Raw genomic sequence first — 24,571 nt, 5'->3', positions numbered from 1 at the left:
TCCACAAAGCTAACATTTATGGAAGAGCTGCAATAAAACCCCTTATAACGGTAGCCAATGATAAATAGCAAAGAAGTGGTGTAACGATCGTAAAACTTGGATAATTCAATGGTGGAAGAATGTTGTATAGTCTTGATGAATCATCGTTTATATTGTTTCCTACTAACGACTGGAGTTATGTATGGAGAACGTCAAAGAAAGGCTAGATCGAAACTACTTGCTTCATACTTTCAAAAATGGGATGGTTCTGTTATAGTTTAGGCGGCAATATTATGACATTCAGCTGGTTCTCGCATTCACATCACTCCTCAAATTTATTTAGAATTAATATCTCAACATCCTCAATGAATGAAGTTCTTACTATGACTAGCATATTGCTTCCGAGCATTAGCAAAATAATATCTTCAGTCTTGGTCTGAAGAGCATCAGAACATCATCAAACATCTTCCAGAACAATCGGCAGACCTTAGCGAAATTGAATTGCTATAGAGAGTTTTGGAGCACAGAGTGGGGACAACATTCTATTGGAAACTAGTCAGACACTCTGAAAAATCTATTCCACGAAGTGATGACTCATTACCTTATTAATATATAAATATTGGGTATTAAATATTAATATTAATTTATCTATTTCCGTAACTTCTTTATGTGTCATATAGTCACTAAATGATGGCTCTTAGAACACTAACTATTTTAACAGTGAAATTTGTAATAATTACACAATTTCTACCAATTTTCTAATTTTGGTCAACGTATTTCCTAGATTGTTTGGTACTGAAAGTGTTATAGAAGAATGTGCCATTAAATGTCCTACAATCATTTTGGGAGGAGTTCTTTAACCAACTCAAACTCCAGCTAGATGCTTTTTTAAAGAAATCGAGCTTTTACGCAATTTATATTAGGCGCTTGCCTTGTATTTTAATTACTTTCTCAGTTTAAAAAAGCTTTTATTCAGATAAATTGGTATAATATATATTATTCAAAATAATTTTCAACATTATCTATCTCCAAATCTTCCCAACTTCAAACTTTTCCCATCTTTCTGGCAACATGACTATACATATCGAAAGAACAACAGTGGTATAGCAGTGATCCACACCAATTCAAACTCCAGTAGGTGTTTTTTTAAAGAAATCGAGCTACATGCGTTATATTAATTTCTTGCATGTGTTCTAAATAATTTTTCAGTTTAACACGGCATTTATTGAAAAAAAATCGTATATGTTATTCAACATATTTTTCAATAATATCTACTTCCAATTCTTTCCAACTTCCTACTTTTCCCGTCACTCTGGCAACATGGCTATCCGTATCGAAAAAACAACATTGACTTTTCGTACTTCCAAAACCATATTCGTACTTCTTCAGTCTTTAGTCAATTTCGTAACAAATGGTAACCAGAAGTTGTATGTCTGATGAGTACACAGTTTATCCTTCACAAACCTGGCAATGTGCGGCCGAGCGTTGTCATGCAAAAGGATGACTTTGCATCGGTTAACTGCTATTGCTATCATTTTCCTCAACAACACATTGAAAAGTTTAATTTGTTTGTTTGTACATCAGTAGTTATCTGCAGCTATAACTTCATTCCATTTTAGCAGATAATAATACACTACACATTTCTCATCATCGACAACACAGCAGTCATATAGCTATGAATATTAAACATAAATACTACGCCAAAGAGCCGCCTTCATTGTTAATAAATTAATGCTGAAACGTTTTGAAATTGTATTCTCATCAAATTCATGTGATAACCGTTTTCCTTTACTTTGGAACTTTCCCACCAACTATAAGTATATAGAAACAGTTCATTCATCAACCACTAAGCTGTCTAAAAGATCTTTAAAAATTTCAACACAGTTTTCGTCCAATAAGTCCAATAATCTTTACAGCTAAAACTGAATATGTAATGACATATGAAGGAGCTAGAAATGTCTCAGCTTTAGAAACATGTTTGGTGGTACTAAAAGACACAATCGAAATAACTTGGTTCATAACACATGAAAAAATATCTCATCAAAGACCAGCTAACAGCTCAATCACAATTTTGAAAGGAAACTACAAAGGAAATGATGATATATTTCAAATATATATTTACTCAACATATATACGAAACCCACGGAATAGACTCTATGATCAATTTCGACAAGCAACGCCGGTTTTATGAGGGCGAAAATAAAAACTGCAGCCAATCAACTCGAAAGAACTATTCAAATAAAAACCCGAATCTCGCTCGGCTCGATATATATCAATATGAGTTTAATTCGATATTGCGGAATGTTGTCACCGGCGTTTATTAACTACCGAAAATCCGACATTCTTTTGTCGGCCATTCGATTTCATAATTATAACAATATGCCAGACTAATTAAATGCCGTCCGTGTCCTGAATAACTCCGAATCTGAAAATAACAAAAATAGAAAAAATTTATACCATCCAACTACGGAACGATAGGCGGGGTTTTTGTTTGCTTTGGTTGGTTATCAGTCTAACAGTTGCCATCGACTATTTGTTGGTCTTCGTACCGTATGAATCCGATAGAGTTATCAAAACAAACATCCGATACAAAAATTTTTATTATGACATTTTCGGTAGAATTTTGCTGCAGTTGATAATACTTAAATTAATTATTATGCCTAATTGCTAACCTGAACCCGATGACGTCTCAGGTTCCGAATTAGGAGATTGTTCCGAACGTTAGATTGAAGTCCGAATTTAATTTTCCAGGGTGAGCTAAATGATTTGTAAGGAAGAGACATGAATATGTTGCTGAGTTGTTGGCTCAAGGCTCAAAATGAGAAACCTATTTCTGCCAGCAGTGTCTTCCTTCTGGCTTAGATATCGTGAAGAAGAGTTCACACCCTACTTTGCCCAAAAGGACGAATCAGTTTTCTTGCACTAATATTAACGGTTTAATGGATAAATTTAATGAAATACAATACAACATAATGGCGTCTATTCACAGATTCGTCAAAAAGAAACCCTAAAGCAATTTTTCAGCAATTCACAGTAGCGGTTTTTATGCTTTCAATCCTGTAACTCATTTCGTATACCTCAAAGAAAAAGAAAAATAAAGTGTTGTACATGTTACTCGTACAACAAACTCGGTTTACCAAATTCCAAAAAAAAGTTTCCAGGCCTATCAGAAGCAAAGATGAAGGAAAATATTTTCATCGACCTGACATTAGAGAGGTTATGACTCTCCCACAATCCATCACTGCTTATTCTCAAAAAGAAGGGTGGATAGCTTTTAAGGAAGTCATAGAAAACTTTTTGAAAATGGAAAAAGCCGTTCTAACTTTAGGTTAAGTAAAATTTTTTCATTATCACCTATTTCCTGTAGACTATTTCCACCTTAAAAATGTGGGATATGTGAGTGAAAAGTACATGATTTCAATAGAAGAGGACACTGAAGATGTGATGAAAAGATACTAAGGAAAATGAAATGTCTAAATGATAAAAGACTACTAATGCACGCTTCAGATAATCATCCAGAGTATTCGCGCTTCACAATATTAATCATGAATATCAACTAAATTTTACTTACTATGGTAAGACAAAGTACTGTATCAGCAGAAATATACAATAATTTAAGAAATAATATATTACAAAGAAAGAAGGAAACATAAAAATGTTGACAAACATTGCACCTCAAATAATGAGAGGTTGTTAACTAAAAAATGTCCCAAATTGCACACAAGATTTGAAATTTTCGCCATTTATATGGTATTTTTTGTGTTATGAGCAGTAAACAAATCAAGAAAAAGTGGTCAATAAAGATTTATTAAAAATGTAGCACAATCAGATAACAATTCCTTTTCAAAGTATATTTTCTTGAACAATATTTTAAAGTTAATGAAAATTCCATACAAAATATTCCGTACATCAACAATGTAGAGATTAATTGAAAAATTGAGAAAAAAATTGGCCAATTGGTAATGGTAAACCCACTGGTTATCCAATAAAGAACTATATCAGTGTTGATCTTGAATCTATCCGTATACGTATTCCGAATTTATTCTATTGTATATTATATTCTATGTATTTTATATTCTACTATATAGACACAATTTAGCTTAATACCTACCTAAACCTATTTCTCTATTTACAACATTTTTTTAACTGCTACCAACTGATCAGTTTGAAGTCAATGCCGATCCCAAACAATACAAAAATAATAATATAATTTTGTGATATACACACAAAATTAACACAATTACGAACAAAACAAATCTAATTGTTATAGTAGATTAGTAGAATATAAAAAACGTGTAGTAGGTAGGTTAGTTAAATAAGGTTTTGTTTATTTTTATTTAGTTATTACAACGATTGTTATGTACATGCATTTTAAAACTTTTTTTGTGTTTTTTGTGAAAAAAAATTTTTATAACATCTTTATTAGATACGCTTAGTACAATCTTAATTATTATTATTATTACAATTAATGTATTACTACTTTTCCTATGTGCTTGGATTAATTAACAAGCAAGACGAGTGCGAGCAAATACATCAGTATGTATTCCTCAATTATAAAATTATAATTATTTATTAATTATTAACTTATAGCTATAGTTTACACTAATAATACAGACTAAATGTTCACACAAGTTCGTATGGTTTTGTTCGTTTCAATCTCCTGACATCCTGCGCGCTGTCTAGCAGTTGTATTGTTTCCACGTTAGTATGATTTAGTAATCTTCTTTCGTGTTTCAAGGCGAAATCCTGCACAACTTCGCAAATCCATTTGATTTCCAGGTCATCGTGCAGTTCTTCATTGGTTACATAGCGATAGGCATTGGTAATCAATCGAAGAACCTTGTTTTGACAGCGCTGTATGACTAACTGATTTGAATTTTTAGTGCAACCCCATATTTGTACCCCGTAGGTCCAAATTGACTTTATAATTGTACTATAGATCAACCTCTTTGATTTTAGATCAAGTTAAGAGTATCTTCCGACTAACCAGTATAGTTGTTTTATTTTGGTTCTAATGTGTTTTGCTTTTTGTCTAACGTGATGCTTCCAATTTAATCTACCGTCAAGATGGATTCCAAGGTATTTTGCTGATTCTGCTTGAGGAATTGGGCATCCATTGAGTGATATAATTAAGTTTTTATTATTTCGCCTTAATGCAAAATTAACGTGGACAGATTTGGAGCTATTAAGTTGAATTTTCCAATCTTTTGTCCATTTGTAGATTTTGTTGACTTCCACTTGCACTATTGCCCTAGGTAGAGATATATCTTTTGCCATAATAACTGTGTCATCAGCAAAGGTTCCAAGAAGTGTTTCTTTTGTTGTTGGAATGTCAGCAGTGTGTCAAACGAAAATGATTTAATTTAATTGATGGAAATAATTGGAATAAATCCAGCACTTAGATCCAGTGCGAGCCAAGCCGTATTGCATCAATCTGAATAAGTAGTAAATAGAAGGTGTTATATCCATTCGAGCTCCAACAGTGTCTCCTTGATAACTCTAATAATGTTTGACATACAGCCCATAAGTTCTTTGAGAGCTTGAACTAGTTTTCCTCGAATATATCGTTCAATTTATTGTCTTCAGTCATTTTCACCAATAAATATTTCCGATCAAAATACATGCAAGCACCTAATATTATACTCAATATATTCTCCTATTAATCATTAATTCCAAAAATAAGAAGTAAAGTTTTAGAAAGTCACACGACTATTTTTTCGTGCACAATAAAATCGAGTACTCCGGGTACGACCTGGGGGCCGACGCGGACGAACGGCCTTTAGAAACTGGTTTCCCCGATATTCCTTTGTTCTTTTTTTGTTTGATGCGCGTGGTAGTTTACATGGTCGCGCTGGTGAAGTCTGCCGGCTCCAGCCTCAAGACAATGGCCGAAAAAGGACAAAGTACGAACCGTGCGGACGACCACGACGATGACAACGGGACGAAAAAAAGAGAGAGAGAGAGTCGGACGAAAAATAAAAGGAAAACGTTATTGGATTCGGAGGGTTACGGTAAAGCTGTCCCCCAGGTCTTGGTGCGGCTTAAATGTTCCGTGTGTTTCCTATGGACCGATCGAATAAAACTACCGCGTAGATGTTAAAGGATTTTGTTGTCTCTCGAAGACATGCTTTATTATTATTTCAGGTACAATGTAGCAAATTTCCTGATCGCAGTAATTCTATGACGTTGATAGTAAAAAATCAATCAACTATCTGTAAATAAAAGAAAATTATGTTATTAACTAATCTAACTCGTCTAATATTAATATAGCATTTCTTATTTTGTTTCTTCATATGTCGTCATTAATTCATTTATCAGTTCTGTACAACATCTTCTTTACAATCAATACTCTTAATACGTCACAAAATTTAAAATTTGTTAAATAAAACAGGTCAATTGAAAAGTTCCCGGCCTACCATAGTAAAACACATTTTTGGCAAAATTTTTTTTTTTTTAATCAACAAATTCCCTTCAAGGGTGATACACTGATTATAGCGACCGTCCAACTTTTCGATACTATTTTTGTAGCACGATTTGTCCCTTGCTTCAAAATAGGCCTCAGTTTAGGCGATCACCTCCTAATTCGACGAAAATGTCTTCCCACATTCTTTTGAGATCTGAGAACTGGAAATAGTATCTGAGGGCCAGATCTGAAGAATACGGTGGATGAGGAAGCAATTCGAAGCCCAATTCATGGATTTCTGCACTGTTTTCACTGACTTGTGACACGGTGCATTGTCTTGATGAAGCAGCACTTTCTGTTTCTCCAAATGCGGCCGTTTTTCGGCGATTTCGTCCTTCAAACGGTCCAATAACGCTAGGTAATAGTCGCTGTTGATAATCCTTCCTTTTTCAAGGTAATCAATGAAAATTATTCCATGCACATCCCAAAATACAGACGCCATAACCTTGCTAGCCGACTGCTGCGTTTTCCCACGCTTTGGAGCGGGTTCATCGTGTGCAGTCCACTCGGATGACTCTCGATTGGACTTCGGAGTGAAATGATGTAGCCATGTTTCATCCATTGTCACATATCGACGCAAAAACTCGGGTTTATTACGCTTGATAATCCTCAAACACTACTCCGAATCATCAACTCGTCGTTGTTTTTGATCAAAAGTGAGCTCGCGCGGCACCCACTTTGCACAGAGCTTTCTCATACCCAAATATTCGTGAATGATATAATGTTCATTCAATATCGATTTACGGTCATTCAAAATCATTTTGTGGATTTTTTAAATGTATTCTTCGGTAACAACCTCTTTTGGGCGTCCACTGCGTTCACCGTCTTCTCTGCTCATTTCACCACGTCTAAACTTAACATACCAATCCTAGATGGTTGATTTTCCTGGGGCAGTGTCTCGAAACTCGGCATCAAGCCAAGTTCTTGCTTCAACTTCAAAAAGCACTATTTTATCAACACGCGAAATTCTTTTTTATCCATTTTTTTCACAATAATAAAAGTTGCTTCACTCAAAATGCTATAATTCACAAACTAATGATCCGACAGCTGTCAAATTTATACACACATCTTTTGAGGGTCAGAGCTAATTAAAAAACGTATGGATTTAATTCTAGTAGCACCATCTATGTGTCAGGTCAGGGACTTTTCAATTGACGTTTTAGAAATGCTGGATATGCACAAAATTATATGAACACCTGACATATACACAATATTTATTTATTTAATAACGTTTTATGTCATCATTTGCTTTCAATACAGTTATAATTCTTCGCAGAATAGATTTGTAAAGTGTCTAAATAGTTTCCAACGGAATGTTGTCTCATTCTTGTACTAAAACATCCGCCAATTGATTCAATAATGTTGGAGAGTGAAATCTACTCCTTACTCTCTGTTCCGAAACTTCCCATAACTGTAATTGTTTTGAAGTCTGGCTATTGTACTGATCAGGGAAGATGTTTGATGATATGCTGATGCCTCTCAAACCAAGACTGAACCTTTTGGCTGAATGTACGGGCACATTATTATCTTAGCGATGCCTAGCAGCAATATGTTAGTCATAGTAAGAAATGCAACGTTGAAGATATCGAGATATCCAGTCGCAGTAATCTAGCTAATGACGTGAATGAGATGACTACCTAAATACATCGATATTGCTGCCCAATCATAACGGAACCTCCGCCATGCTTGACTATAGGAGGCAGGCAGTCCGGATGATACGATTCTTTTGGATTCTCCATAAATAAACCCGGCCGTCTGTAGGAAACAATGTAAACGATGATTCATTGGATCTTACCTGATTCTTCCAGTTATTAAATGTCAAGATTGTTGCATCATTTCTTTAACAGCTTATCATTTATTTTTGTTATAAAGGTTTTCGCAATCACAGCCCTTCCAAGAAATTGTGCGTTGCGGGTCTCCTGTGCCTTACTGTTTTGATCCAAACAAAACTCATACTGGTATCACACATCACTTTTGCTGCGGTAACTTTATATCATTTTGGTCAATCTGTGTCAGTTAACTTTAGGCTTATTACATCGCAGAAGAAAACATATAAATACACTGAAATAGAACCTACAAGCGAATTTGTCCTTCTCATTTAATACTAATTATGAAGAAATAAAATGATGTCTGATGCGTCGAAAAATATAACCCAATCAGCCTACAAAATTGGAATTGAGTTGGTTCTGGTGGATTATTAATTTCTTAATTCTTAAGTAAAACGAAAAAGAAATGTACGTATAAACAGTCAAGTTATATGTATAGATTTCATCTAAAGAGCACGAATATTTCCAATATAGTATTTGTCTCTGAATTATTCTCAAAGATGAGGAATAATTAACATTTTTTTAACAGTCGGATTTGGGAATGAAACATCATTGCATCCACTAAAAACAACTGTATGGTGTAGTCATGCTGGAATCATCATTGGTCCCTATTTTTTTGAAAACGACCAAGGTGTTGCAGTTACTGTTACTGCTGAACGGTACCGAGACATGATTCGAAATTTTCTTGTGCCTGAAAGGGAAGAGCAAGAACTAGAGGACATGTGGTTTCAGCAATATAGGGCCACATCACACACAGCTCGTTCAAAAATTCAATTATTGAATGACGTTTTTCCACGAAAACTAATTTCGCGAAGTGGCGATTTAGCATGGCCAGCCAGATCTCCGGATTTAACAGCACCAGACTTTTTCATATGGTTTTTTTTTAAATAAAAAGTTTATATGGATAAGCCCCGAACGATTCAACAGTTTAAAGACAATATTCGTCACGAAATTGAAGAAATTCAGCTTCAGATGTTGCAGGATGTCATGAAAAATGCCTTAAAAGCCAATATAATTTTTCAATCATAACGATAAAAACCAAACTTACTTATCTTTTATTTGAGCAAATTTATAGGTAATCAAAATGGCAGCGAGACATTTGCCCCACCCGTTACAACACCTCTCTGTCGCAACCCATCTTAATGTTCAATGAGGTAAATAGCAAATTCTCTAATAAGAGCAGCACTAATACCATTATCCATGAAAGATAAGTATTTAAAAGGATCTGAAGGATTAAAACACAAATTATATATGATAAATTACTACGTGTAATATATGTTTTCGAAAATCAAAATATGAATTACTTATATTTGGATTGCTGCAGTCAATTTATCAGATAATTTTGATATCGAAAACAAAGAGCGTTTTGATGAACCAACAAATTTTGAAAGCATTACTAGATGAAACCATGAATGGGGATCGCCATCGACTACAATTCATGTATTTGGCCGAGCACTGGGCGAAAATTAACCGGAATACGAAGACACAACAATCTTCAGCATGACGACGCTTGACCACATGTTGCAAAACCGGTAAAAACATACTTGGAAATCAACATACAAAAAAAGAGATCAATTTGTAAATACTCTCAAAAGTTACATTGTTCTTTCGAGATAGAATCTGTAAATTGTCTGAAAGATGGAAAAACGTAGCGGCTATCGATGGACAATACTTTAAATAAAATATATTGTACCAACTTGTCATAATATTTATGCAGAAAGCAATCCGTTAAAAAATATAGTGCTATCACTAACTTTACAATAAAAAAATTACAATGGACAACATGTTTTCTTAATTTTCTTACAATCATCGTGTTGTTACATTTTGTGGATGTAAACAATCCTTAAAATTATAATTTATCGGAACAGTTCCTCCGCATACCCCGAAAGATCATCATGTTTGCAACGTAGTAGCATCAAGCAAAACAGGTAAATACAACTGCAGTTGTCAACGACGAGCATTTCCCAATCGTTATTCATTCTAATCCTTTAAAGTAAATCTTCGACCTTTCGCTGGCTGTCTTCAATTGTAGACGTTTATTGCGCCGATAGCGTAATGAACGTTGAAAGATGTTAATTATAGGAAAGTTTGAAATCAGTGCGGTGCCAATTAGATGCCGCGAGTGTTTACGTATTCGTAAATTGGATTTTGCGACGTCTCGCATGTCGAGGGGAAATCCTGCCGTTATTGTGAACGTAGTTTTTTATGGTACATTATTTACAACCCACACTTGTTCCATTTAGTATACCACATTTAGTTTCGTACTTTAAAACAGCTTAGATTTCTTATTTCTATTATATTAAAAACTAAAAAGAATTGGCATATTCGATTGTCATATATTTGCAAGTTGTTATACAAATGTTGAAATATTTTCATTATAGTTGATATATGATTATCATGCTCTACACTATCTTAATTTAAGAAACAGTAGTTGGATCATTTGCTGACGACACAATTATAATGGTAAAAGTTGTATCTCTGTCTAAGGCTATAGAACAAGTACAATTAGCGGTCAACAAAATCTACAAATGGAGTAAAGACTGGAAAATACTCAAATACATTTGCATTGCGGTGAATTGAATTGAAAAAAGTAATTATATCACTTGACGTATTCCCGATACCTCAAAAAAAATCAGCTAAATACCTCGGAATATATCTCGATGGTAGTTAAAACTGGAAACATCATGTGAGACATCATGTAAATCAAAGAGATTGGTTATCGCTATGTAACCAACGAAGAGCTGCACCATGAACTCGCAATCAAATAGATACACAAAGTGATCCAAGATTTCGCACTAAAACATGAAACAAGGGTGCTAAATTACAGTAATGTCGAAGCAATACAGCTACTGGAGAACACGCAAGAAACTTTAACATTAGCTTAAGTAGATTAGTTTTATTCTAGTTTGGGAAATATATATTAATGTATTAATCCTGTATACCCCTTGTTTATATATTAATGCAAGTACAATAAAATAGTAGTAATAAATTAATTTATAAATTAAAATTGTACTAAGCATATCGAATGTAAGACGTAATTAACAAAAAACAATTTAATTATTGTGGACATGTAATATTTTTAGTCATTCGATTATCTGTATTATCGTGTTTTTTTTCTGTATTTATATCTGTAATCGATTATCTGTATAAATAGACATTTGTTTGCTCTTGACTCTAACAGACGTAACATTGTCTGTAAAATGACATGCTTAAATCTAAACTCTGCAAATCTAGAGATTGATCCAAAGATCTTTATTGTTAGTGATTGCAAATTGCTCATATATGGACTACTGATATTAGCTGCTGGCGCGTATTTTGGTCAGCATTACCTATTAGCGAAAATACGAAATATCAATATAAAGATCTTTTAAATAAATTAACCTAACGGTTAAATTCGATGTTTTTGACATTTTTACACGTAAAATAACAGTTTTCCACCTAGTACTAGTAATGTATTCAGTGTACATCAGTTTGGGTTTCGCAATAAGCATGGGACTATAGAACAAGTGCACAGACTTGTAAACGGAATAAACACTGACCTAAATGCTAAAAGATATTCTTCGGCTGCTTTTCTAGATATATCTTAGGATTTTGACAAAGTATGGCATACGGGCTTGCAGGTTAAACTAAAGAAATGTGTCCCTCATCCGAACTATCAGTTACTAAAATCGTATCTCACTGATAGACATTTTATTGTAAATCAAGGCGATGAACATACTGATACCGAGTTCCGCAAGGTAGTGTACTGGGTCCAGTACTGTATCTTCTGTATACGGCCGATCTTCCCACTACAAAAATAACTACTGTGGCAACACAGCAATTTTGCATCCCTTGAAGATCCAGTCACAGCATCAATAAACCTACAAACCTACCTGGATCAAATACAATTATGGTTGAAGACGCATTAAAGTCAATGAAACAAAATCCACCCATGTAACGTCTATCCTGCGTAGAAGAACATGTCCACCAATGAATATCAATTATCGTCAACTCCCCCAAGCAGAGCAAGTTAAATATCTTGGTATGCACTTTGATCGACACCTAACCTGGAAGAAGCACATACTCTTTAAACGAAAACAACTTCGACTGAAATTATATCAAATGTATTGGCTCATCGGGCGCAAATCCAAGTTATGATTAGATAACAAGATGTTGCTGTATGAGTCTATACTCAAGCCTATTTGGTCATATGGAATCCAACTATGGGGTACCGCAAATCTAATATATCCATCATTCAACGGTTCCAAAATAAGGTGTTGCGTGCCATTGTTGATGCACCGTACTATATTTCAAATAAAGTGATACAACGCGATATTCCTCTAGAACCTATAACGAGTGTAATTCAACGTGATTGTGTGAAGTGCTTCGAAAAAATGTCAGTGCATCCCAATGTAATCGCTAATCAGCTAAATATGCGACGTGATAGTGAAGTGCTTAGACTAAAACGTTTAACACCACCTGATCTGATTATGTGGACACGCGCAGACTGGACCTATGTAGACTTTAGAATAAGACTAATTAATTAAGATAATATTTTATGCAGAAGATCGCTTAATGAAGTGATTTTCTGCATGCCATGTAAATATATACATAAGAAATACGTATTGCCTATAGGGCAGATTATAGAATCATAAAGAGTAAAAAAAATCCCAAATATCGGTTTTGATTTCAACTATTTAAAAATGGCAATTTTGATGTCAATGACAAGAAGAAAAGTAAACAAATTCAAAGAACTTGAAGGATTACAAGGCTTGTTGGGCGAGAACCCAACCCTTTGCCAATGAGTTTAGAGATTTAAAGGAACAAAACATATATAATAAATAAAAGGATAAATTCAGACAAGACAAGTTAGGCCGATTAGAGCCTAAGATACCTATAACAGACCTATTTTCAAAAGTGATAAATAATCCCCTATACTGATAAATTCTGTTTATGACTATGTTCGTATTCTGATAATGGAAGTTCTACTTAGACCGTTTAAACACAATTATTCCTATATAATATTATATTATAATCTTTTAATTATTAGATGTGATTAATATAAATTTTACTGAGAATTCCATATTGCAAGATCACAAAAAGGACGCGATTGGCCATTTAATATACGCTTATTTGTTATTTTCGTTCCTGACACATTAACCACAGGAAAAATATTTGAAAACTAAAATCCAAACATTGGATTCCTATATTCAGTTGGTTGCAAAAACATTTTTTTTTATTTTTATAACATCTTTATTAGATACGCTTAGTACAATCTTTATTTACAATTAAACTTTATTACAATCAGTTTTAAATCGTTTATCGTAAATCAATCAGTTTTTGGAGTAAATTATTAGTTAATATGTGATTAAAATTATTTCCTATTACTATTTCCCAATTACGTAACTTATATATTGTACCAATTTCCCAGTAAATACTTTATTAAAATGAACAAATGATCAAAATACATACAAGCTCTAATGCCGAAGTTTGAGGTTCGGAGACCACGTTAAACAGTAGGTCCAGTCCAGATAAACTCTCATTGGTAAAAAAGAGACATTAAGATATATAAAAAACAACACACGATCCAATATTCTAATTAGGGATGTCAGCCCCAGAGCAAAACATCGATATACCGATTTCGATATTTAAAAAAATATATAGCGACAAAGATACCAAACCACCAATGGCAATACAAAAATTCACTTGATGCCCAGATAGGGGAAATCTCCAAACCAAAGTTCGATACCCCCCTTCGAAAACCCAATTATTTTATTAACGATATTTTACTTTGCCACTAAAAGTTCGATATACTCATTTACAACCATCGATACTTCTTCAAAAAATATATTTTTTGAATTATATATCGATATATCGCTCCATCCCTAATTTCAATAATCCAAACACCCCTGGACTAACATATAAACAAGAGAGAAACGTCCGGCTACATAATTAGATAAAAAAATTTCGACTACTATGAGGTAAACGCTAATAAAAAATGCTCTAAAGACTGTTCCGACAACTGACTAATTATGGTTGTGGCTGAGGTCCCTTAACGTTGCTCCACGGGTCGTAAACCCGAACTGACATAAGTGGCGTCGCGACGCCGCTCCTGTCCCCGAGACGGCGGTGGACGCGTCAGGGTTACTTCGGCGGTCCTCCGTGTGTTTACGACGATTTAATTTTAATTTAATGGCGTATTATATCATTTAAAGTGGGTTAATAATATGTCTTATGTTTAAGTACATAAATTGATTGATAATAATATATTATTTGGTGTATTAAATACACTTTAGCGTTACTAGTTTAATCAAAAAGATGTATCTTGTTGAGTTTTACATGAATAATATGTTGGTACAGCAAATAAGACTAGACAGTATTAAAACTGGTCGTTTATTGTGAATGTACGAAACTTTTCGTTTTATCCAAATATTGATCATGTACACAAGTAACATTACGTATTTCTCAATGCTTACAAGTTCATTTCAAACTTCTGATTTCCTAGCTGTATTATGAAAGCAGTTCTTGTGATTTAACGTTTCCTCCGCATATTAAGGCAATGTCTTGGCTAACTTCATAGATCCATTTGATTTCGAGATCATCGTGCAGTTCTTGATTGGCTACGTAGCGGGTCAATAGAAAAGTCCCCGGCCTGACACATAGATGGCGCTACTAGAACTAAATCCATATGTTTCTTAGTTAGCCCTAACCCTCAAAAGATGCATGCATAAATTAGAGAGCTGTCGGATCATTAGTTTGTGAATTATAGCATTTTGAGTGAAGCAGCTTTTGTTATTGTGAAAAAATTCATAAAAAGGAATTTCGCGTGTTGGTAAAATATTGCTTTTTGAAGGGAAAAAATACAGTTCAAGCGAAATCTTGGCTTGATGCCAAGTTTCCGGATAATGCCCCAGGAAAGTACCATCAAGGATTGGTATGCTAAGTTTAGACGTGGTGAAATGAGCACCAAAGACGGTGAACACAGTGGACGCCCAAAAGAGGTTGTAACGGACGAAAACATTAAAAAAATCCGCAAAAGGATTTTGAATTGCCGTAAATTGAAATTGAATGAAATAGCAGACATTAAATTATCAATTATCAATTATAAATTATCATCAATTATCAGATATCAACTGAACGTGTACATCATATCATTCACGAATATTTGGGTATGAGAAAGCTCTGTGCAAAGTGGGTGCCGCATGAGCTCACTTTTGACCAAAAACAACGACGGATTCGGAGCAGTGTTTAAAGATGATCGGGCGTAATAAACCCCTTTTGCATCGATATGTGACAATGGATGAAACATGGCTCCATCATTTCACTCTAAATTAAGAAGTCTAATCGACAATCATCCTAGTGGACTGCACACGATGATCCCGCTCTAAAGTGGTGGAAAATGCAACAGTCGGCTGGCAACGTTATGGCGTCTGTATTTTGGGATGCACATGGAATAATTTCAATTGACTACCTTGAAAAAGGAACGACCATCAACAACGACTATTACATAGCGTTATTGGACCGTTTGAAGGACGAAATCGCCGAAAAACGGCCGCATTTGAAGAAAAAGAAAGTGCTTCTTCATGAAGATAATGCACCGTATCACAAGTGAAAAGGATGGCAAAAATCCACCCATCCACCGTATTCTCCAGATCAGGTCCTCAGCGACTATTCCCTGTCCTCAGATCTCAAAAGAATGCTCGCTGGGAAGAAATTTTCGTCGAATGAAGGGGTAATCACCGAGACTGAGGCCTATTTTGAAGCAAAAGACAAATCTTACTACAAAAAAGGTATCGAAAAGTTGGATGGTCGCTATAGTCAGTGTATCACTCTTGAAAGGCATTATATTGAATAAAAGAAAATTTTGCTAAAAAACTGTGTTTTACTATGGTAGACCGGGGACTTTTCAATTGACCTGTTAATAATAAACATTGATAATTAATCGTAGAACTTTATTTGGCAGCCTTGGATTACTACTAGGTTTCATGCTGTTTCATTTATCATAATAACTGTGACATTGGCAAATATTCCAAGTATTGTATCAGTTATTTATAGTACCCATAAGTATGCTGCTTTACGTGTCCCGTTTCGTCATGCAAGGATGTTCATGTGTTGATGTTATGCATGATGGGCTTCTGTGGTTTTCGTCCATCAGGCTCGTGGGACAACGTCGACCATGTGATGTTGATAGATTACATTCCTCGTGCTATCCTTCCATGGACGTGTCAAGCAGCTGTCGAATGGATTATGTTGAGCTAATTTACATGTTAGGCACTCGATCATGTCGGGTTTACCAATTTTAGGGATGTTTGTTCGGTCGATCGAAATGTGTGCCTGTCGATGCGACTATTTGTCCGAACACTTACTACTATTTTGTGAAGAAATACTTGTTTATTTCGATTTAAATTGATATATGTGGTCGACCGGTTAATTGAAAGGATATTAGGTAAAGGAAGTGCGGTAGCGCTGTGGAAGTGTACAGTTACAAGGGGGCAGAGAAAAGAAACGAGAGCGAGACGTCGTCGTGGTGGTCTTTTATAGCCGGGAACCGCATGGTACTAATCCACCAGCGTTGCCAACCTTTGAATTTGCTGTCGATAAATGTGTGGTGGCCTAATGGGTCATAGCGGACGCTACAGTAGCAACCTTAGTCGAATTTTACATGTTAGAATAACGGCCTAAAAATACCCAGAAATATTATCCCAAATGTTGACATAACACTATGAGAAGCCAATAACCAAAACTAGACAAGACAAAAATCGGAAACGGTTTGTTTGTCCGAACATAAATAACAAAACTGTTCGATTGACCTAAATCAAAATGTTCAGCTGTCGCCATTAAACAACGAAGGCAAACGGGGCTTTTTATGAGTTTACATAGCGGATTTATCAAGAGCGGACCGTTCGTATATGTTTATCTCGTATTTATTTTTTCTAAGTCGTGTATGAACTACGATAATGTATCCACTTCCGTTTCGTTTACCACATGATAGCGATCAGGAGGAGGAAAAAAGCCTTGATTATAACGAACTCAAGACGACGCCTATACGTAACACACAAGTGCGTGTGACAGATCGATTGTTTATTCTTGTCGGGATACACTGGTCTCTTGAATGGAAATATAACAGTAATAAACAACTAAAAATTTGATATAAATGGAAGAAGACATAATTTAAAAGTACCGATGTCCTCAATTCAAGGAAGTTTATGTTTAATAAAAATGTCTCTAAAATAATGTTTATTCTATAGTATTAAACGTGCAGTATATGTATATAATAATGTATGTAATAGTAATATATGTATATAAAAAATGATATATATGTTAAGACGATTTCCCAAATGGCTTGACTAATTTTAAGAAATAATCGAAAACCCTATTTAATCTATCTAGTTCATGTATTTCATATTCTACTATATACACACAACTTAGCTTAATACCTACATAAACCTAATAGGTCAATTGAAAAGTCACCAGCCTGACATATAGATGGCGCTACTATAATTAAATCCATATGTTAGCCCTAACTTGAAAAAATACAGTTGAAGCAAAAACTTGGCCGAGTTTCCGCACACTGCCCCAGGAAAATCAACCATTAAGGATTGATATGCTAAGTTTAGACATGGTGAAATAAGTACCGAAGACGGTGAACGATGTGGACGCCCCAAAAGAGGTTGTTACCGACGAAAACATTTAACACATCCACAAAATAATTTCGAATGACCGTAAATTGAAATTGAATGATAACAACTGAACGTGCACATCGCAAGAGCTCACTTTTGACCAAAAACAACGACGAGTTGATGATTTGGACCAATGTTTGAAGCATAATAAACTCGAGTTTTGCATTGATATCGATTGATACCGAGGTCCAAACGACAGTCATCCGAGTGGACAGCACACGATGAAACCGCTCCAAAGCGTGGGAAAAGGCAACATTCAGCTGGCAAGGTTATGGTGTCTGTATTTTGGGATAATTTTCATTGACTACCTTGAAAAAGGAAGGACCATCAAGCGACTATTACATAACGTTATGGGACGGTTTGAAGGACGAAATCGGCAAAAAAACGGCCGCATTTGAAGAAAAAGAAAGTGCTGCTTCACCAAGGCAATGCACCGTGTCACAAGTCAGTGAAAACGATGGCAAAAATCCATAAATTGGGCTTCAAATTGCTTCCTCATGCACCGTATTCTCCAGATCTGCCCCCAGCGACCATTTTCTATTCTCAGATCTCAAAAGAATGCTCGCTGGGAGGATATTTTCGTTGAATAAAGAGGTGATCGCCGAAACTGAGGCCTATTTTGACGCGAAGGGTAAATCGGACTACAAAAATGGTATCAAAAAGTTGGAGGATCGTTATAATCAGTGTATCGCCCTTGAAGGGACTTATGTTGAATAAAAAAAACAATTTCGCCAAAAAAATGTGTTTTACTATGGTAACCCGGGGCCTTTTCAATTAACCTGTTACCTCATTGATTATTAAAACTTGGAATGGAAATTAGATTTATTTAAATGACATTTAAAACATAGTAGTGTGTGTAGGTTATTGATATAGTTTTCTGCAATTAATATACAATACAATTATATATATTAATAATATATTAATATGATAATATACATCAAATATGTTTCTGATCTTATATTGAAAATATTGTCAAAACAAGTTTTAGTAATATTAACATATCATTTCTAAATTATTCTCTTTAGACTATTATGAAATAAACATGATTATCCTTATAAACTGTGGTCGAATATCGATATATAAACAGATCGATCACTAGTATTTATTAAAACTGCAGTTGGAGGTTTGTAAATATGCAAGAAAATTAGAAATCCCACGAGTTAGCTGTAATACCCTCTTACTATATACTCCAACAAGTTCAATCACCTTGTTTGCATCCAATCCGTTTTATCTAAACGACTTGTATAACATCGCTACCGCGCCACTGGAGGAAGCATCTTTTTTTCCAGTAACCCGCGCGCACCTCCAGCCAAACCAGTCGGTTTATCTTTTCGGTAATTACGAAATTACCATATTTACCGACTTAATTCCGCCATAGCCGAGATAAAAGCAACGCTACTATTAATTAATACGAATTGTGTACCGGGGCAAAATATGAGAGGCAACGGGAAAAAACGCGATTATGTTTGCAATACGATTATTTGGTTTAATATATCGGTTTGCTTATCGTGTACCTGCTGGAACAAATAACAAACAGCCAGGGAGCGGAGAAAGATATTTCAATATTGCATTGTTGGGCGCTTCTGTATATTAATAACTGTAATAATAAAATATAACGCCGCTCTTGTTGTTCTCCCGTAATTGTATTCTAATCAAACGTGAAATATTGATTGATTATGGTCGGGTTCGATGTTGTAGAGGGTAATTGACGGAATAATATATCCTATCTAGTTTATTAAAGGCTTGTGCCGGTCTAGAATTTATAATAAATTGTTTTTTTTTACGTAAAATATGCAAAGAACTCAAGAACATTGATTCTTATCGAACAATTAATTCATGGAAAGAAGTCCCCTTTTACCAACTATGGGTTTATCTGTTCTGGACCTACACGGTTACCTAACGTGGGCTCCAGACCACGGTTCTAAGACAGGTTACGGCATTAAGCCTACCGACTGGCGAGTGACCAACTTAGAAATCATCCCAGAAGACATCCGGTCTTACCCAGCCTGGTTACTGGCGTGACTGGGATCATTTTCTTTGTCGGAATTTACACTCTTGCCTAGAACATTCACAAATTTTAAACAATCACAAACATAAATTTACGACCATGCCCCAGCAGGATTCGAACCCGCGGCTATCGCAATAGTAGGAGGACCGTCCTTACTGCCTTTACCACCACGCTATCAAGCCGGCAATTTATTATACTTTAAATACTATATATTTTAAATAAGGACGTAGGATGAGAAAGTGGTTTAACTAAACAATGTTACCCTTATTATGTTTATAAAGAATTCTCAGCTAATACATCATTATTTTTACAAAATAATAATTTATTTACTTATGCTCTTATATAATAATGCATTGCATCTTCCTTGTCATTAGATCATTAGGATGTCGTTAATAGTTTTATATTTTGTTTATTTGATCCAGGTCTACTTTTGTTAGCAAATTTAATTATTTCATAATATCATTATACACTGTTATCACATCTTAGCAGATATATAGATTTTCCTTGTCGGATTTTATACTCTTGCCTAGAACATTCACGAATTTTAAACAATCACAAACATAAATTTACGACCATGCCCCCAGCAGGATTCGAACCCGCGGCTATCGCAACAGTAGGAAGACCGTCCTGTTGCCTTTACCACCGCGCCATCAAGCCGGCAATTTATTGTACTTTAAATACTATATATTTTAAATAAGGACGTAGGATGAGAAAGTGGTTTAACTAAACAATGTTACACTTATTATGTTTATAAAGAATTCTCAGCTAATACATCATTATTTTTACAAAATAATAATTTATTTACTTATGCTCTTATATAATAATGCATTGCATTTTCCTTATCATTATATCATTAGGGTGTCGTTAATAGTTTTATATTTTGTTTATTTGATCCAGGTCTACTTTTGTTAGCAAATTTAATTATTTCATAATATCACTATACACTGTTATCACATCTTAGCAGATATATAGATTTTCCTTGTCGGATTTTACACTCTTGCCTAGGACTATCACAATATTTAAACAATCACAAACGTACATTTACGACCATGCCCCAGCAGTATTCGAACCCGCGGCTATCGCAACAGTAGGAGGACCATCCTGTCTCTTTACCACTGCACCACCAAGCCGACTTATTTTAGAAATTAAGTTTCTTTGAAAAGATTTTTGTCACATAGGAGAGAGGGGGTCAAAAGCTGAGAAAATTCGTCTTAAATTCGCAATAAATGAATAATACTACGTTTCTTGATATGTTTAAGTGAAATTCAAACAAGGATACGTTACTTCATAACTATCTCCGGACTTGGAGCATGCGCACACTCCTGCTTGTTACATTAAGTTGTTGTAAGTAGTCAAGTAATTAATGAGGTTTGTCCATCAAGAATAGTAGCAAAAATTATACTAACTGGTAATAATTAAACATTTATTTTAAACATAATATATTTTAGTAATGATTTAAATTTTATTTCACAGGTTCTAAAATTTGTTGAGATTGAAAGTCGAAGAATGTGAAATTCAGAGAAGAAGAAACTATATAGCATTTTGCTAAGATATGAGAACAGTGTACAGTGATAGTATGAAATAATTATATTTGCTAACAAAAGTAGACCTCGATCAAATAAACAAAACATGAAACTATCAACGACACCCTAATGATCTAGTGAAAAGGAAAAAGCGATGCATTATTATATAAAAGCTTAAGTAAATAAATTATTACTTTGTAAATATAATGATGTATATTAAAAGTATGATAATCTATTCATTTAATGCTAGTAGATGTACGATATGTTAATCGAAAGCTCGAGGTGGTCAATTCATTAATGAAGTCTGTGGATCAAGAATAGTAGCGATCATAGTTGATAATATTTGGAGATTATTAGGAGACTTTCACTGCTTTCAAATATAGTGGTGGCTTTTCATTTGGTTTTAACTATATTGGCTGGGTTTGATCTCAACGATTTTGGTATTTTTATGGTAATATTTATTAATATGGATCTTGGAAATCTTGTAAATAATAGTTCAAATATGTAAATTAGTTTCAACATTAAATTAATTATTTATCAAATTTGTGTATACATATATATATATATATATATATATATATATATATATATATATATATATATATATATATATATATGTTTTAGACATTAAATCTAATAGTCACGATAAAAAAGTACGTATGCGTCAAACTCGGGTTATTCTCTATTACTCAAAGGCGTTACCTCAGTTGCTGAGCCATGCACCATTACAAACTGAAAGCTACTGGAAAAAGCCATTTCATATGGACTACGCCACGAAAAGATCAAGAATCTAGAAGATCATGAAAGGTGAATTGGTGGATGACTATACTCACAAATAATTTTACTCTAAGTCTGTCTTTGGTCGTTTGTCCAAGAGAAAAATATTATATACGTGACTAGTATAACCCTGGTTGTTTGAGAAAAAAGATACTCCTTGCAGAACCATCGCATTTCAAAATATCATTAAAGATGACAGGCAGTAAAAGCGGATAGAAGTAACTTAAGATCTCCCTAGCCGTGAATTATTGAAATTTGATGACAATTAATTTGAAAATTCAATTCAAACAATCTTATTTGAAATATTTTAGTACCTAGCAAGAAGTTTTGATCATCAAAATCAGAATAGTATTGCGATAATGTCATCATTATTGCCATTCTAAAAATTGTGATGAGTAATTATTCTATATAATATGATATTGATATTTCTTGATATATTGATATATTCGATTGATGAATTCATATAACTATAATCAGTTGAGAGATTAGTCAAAATTATGAAAGGTTGGATAAATAAAATAACTTTCTTACGAAATTACACATACATTACATCATGTAAACTGGACCAATTAAAGATAAATAAATGTCTCATATCATCAAAGAACAATCAGTTTTTATGAATCAATAATATATATTACATATATATAACTAACCAATAACTATTGATAATCAATTCAAAAGATTAACGTTTAGACAAAAAAGATAAAATTATGTTACCCAGTGTACCAACCAGTCATTGCAATGCACACTTGAGCATAAAACTTTCTCAGGCTTTTCACTGCCATCTGTTGTATTATAATACAAACAGTATGCTACCATTCTTGTAGTTGCCCTTACTTTTAATTATTCATTCCTATTATTGTATGATTTACTTTTTATTGAAATGCTTAATTAATGTTGTTTAACACACCCATGATGTTTTAAAAGAATATGTATCTCTATAAGTTAAATTTGATTACTGAAATGTTAACTAAATACCTTTTTAAAATAGTTTTTCTTTAGTATATAGTAGAACCGTAATACATACAAAAAAATATCAGTAAATTAATTGTTAAAAGCCCAAAAAACATACCATAATGCGTATGGTTTGAGTAGGAGTCAGTAGTACCACCATTCCAAAACCCTTTTATTTTGTTTGTAATTGAATTGCAAGTTTGTTTCATCCTTAGCACAGTTTCTTAAACTGCATCTAACACGTTACGGGTCTAGCCAAATTGCGAACAATTTAACATCTGGTATGATACTTAATGCATAAGAAGCAGCAACATTACTCGAGATATTCAAACGGGCAGTGACCAAATCGTTTAATCTGTACAAGATTTCAAGAAATGCCAGACCTATTATCCATATCCAGTGTATTTTAATAAAATATACAAGACCAATTAAATATATAGTTGTTCTTTCAAAGAAACGTTCGGTTCGGTTTCGTTCTTTTAATTGTTTATTTATACCTTTATTAATTCAAAACTAAATATTTAATACACGTCCACATATAACAATTTATATTCAGTAACTGATGATTCTAAAAAAAATTAATAATATAAAAAACTAATTAACTTGTTTCATAGAACTTTAAGATATCTGATCAAACTGTGTAAATCTCTTCATTTTTTTTACTAGTGGTAGAGAATTCAGTTGTTTATATTTATATAAAAATTTGGTACTATAGGGAGTCGATAAGGATAATGCTACCTTATCTAGAAAATTCTTAACAAGTGTAAAACTATTAGAAACTGTACCTTTAGAAGAATAATATTTCAATACCTACGTTAATATTTTATAAAAAAAGTTCCGAATAAATCAAGGAGTTTCTGAGAACTATAGATTAAAACCAAATTTTATCTAATGTTGAAAAAATTAAAAATGAATACAATTAATAGTTAATTATAAGTTAATAAATAAGATGTCATAATATTCATCAGGCATCATCATTGTTCAACTTTTGTATAAAATATTTTAAAAAATAGTTCATACAACCTAATTTTAATCTGCACATTAGAAACAATAATAAAATAGTTTAGCAACAGTGATCAAAAATAAACATCGAGATATTTTAAAACCAATTTTAAGGTTATGTATACAAACAAATATGACCTTGAAAAGTGATTTGGCGTAAACTTACAGAACTGCGGTATAGATAGGTCGATCTGACTCAGTTCGGTCGATTCTCCGTACCAGATCCCTGAGACATATCGAGGAACCAGTCGGTAGTGGACACAACACACTGCAACGTCAGAAAACAGCGCGGAAACTGTCAACGACTCAGTGTATCTCGTCCGGACGCCTCGTGATCATTAATCGAATGCCTGACAACAAATGTGATCGTTTTGATTTGG

The sequence above is a fragment of the Rhynchophorus ferrugineus genome, unplaced genomic scaffold, assembly GCF_030347505.1.
Source record: "Rhynchophorus ferrugineus isolate W39M unplaced genomic scaffold, kcgeb_rfMv2 rfM9, whole genome shotgun sequence".
Classification (NCBI taxonomy): domain Eukaryota; kingdom Metazoa; phylum Arthropoda; class Insecta; order Coleoptera; family Curculionidae; genus Rhynchophorus; species Rhynchophorus ferrugineus.
The sequence above is the reverse complement of the archived record's forward strand: the minus strand, read 5'-3'. Positions refer to the sequence as shown.